The sequence below is a fragment of the Zingiber officinale genome, chromosome 2B, assembly GCF_018446385.1.
Source record: "Zingiber officinale cultivar Zhangliang chromosome 2B, Zo_v1.1, whole genome shotgun sequence".
Taxonomy (NCBI): domain Eukaryota; kingdom Viridiplantae; phylum Streptophyta; class Magnoliopsida; order Zingiberales; family Zingiberaceae; genus Zingiber; species Zingiber officinale.
In genome coordinates this window covers 121,674,134-121,675,240 of record NC_055989.1, presented here as the reverse complement: position 1 = coordinate 121,675,240, position 1,107 = coordinate 121,674,134, and positions in this window count along the sequence as shown.

Below are 1,107 nucleotides of genomic sequence, written 5' to 3'. Positions count from 1 at the left end.
ATAATTTTTTTTTTTTTGCTACCTCTAGATGCATTTTACTTATAAATGTATTTGATTACTTTTCATTTAATGTCAAAATTGATCATGTTCCATCGTAGCGAAATGAATTGAAGAGATAGCCTAGCTCATTTGAGTTTGACTCTTCATGAGTCACTTATGGTTTATTTGCTAGCGTAAAGCATTATATTCATGTAATATATTTTGATGAAGACTTTTCAAGGGAAATTAAATTTTTGCTTTTCTTAATTAGCATAATACAAGGAAGGAAGATATTTTTTTATTATTTTTCTTCTCTTTCTTATAGACATCATTTGCCTAGATTCTAATAATATCTCCTTTTGTCGAATAGTGATAAAAGGTGGGTGAAGGTCAATGGTCCGGAGGGGTGGCGACAACTCGATCTCAGTTCGACTTTGGTGAGTAATGATAGGACTCTATGAGTCACCATAGACACAATGATAGTATTCAGTCCAACAATTCGTTTGATAGTGGGCAATGGATCTTGATGGGTGATGGTGGATGTAGACAATTGTCGTTTGTGTGGTATCAAAAACTTTCACTCAGTTTAAATGGCACCATTTTTTTACTCAAAAATATTCAATACTATCAAACTACGTGCAAAGATATTTCCTGAACATTTGCAAGCAAATGGACCCAACTACAAAGGCCTAAACTGTTGGAAAAAATATAAATGGAAAAGTGAGAGAAGGAATGAGAGTGATTGTGAATAAGATATTAGTTTGTATTAAAAATTGAGTAGCTTAAAGGTTAGTTAATAATGAATTAAGTTGTAATGTATAGAAAGAGACTCTCTCTTATGTGTATTCATAGGGGTACAAATATAGAGTCTAAATTATACCGAACTCAAAGTGATTCGCGTGCAAGTACTACTTACACAGGTGGAATGTCAAACTAACCAAAATAAAATTTATTCAAGTGAATATACTTATGTTTTGTCACCTAAATCCATTTTGTGACTTGCTTAAGTGTATAATGAACACAATAATGGTTGAGCTTGAAACGATCGACATTAATAGTGGTTATATAACTAGATGTGTAAATAAATCAAGCTGCTCATGAGATATTTGAAGCTCGATTCGATAAAAA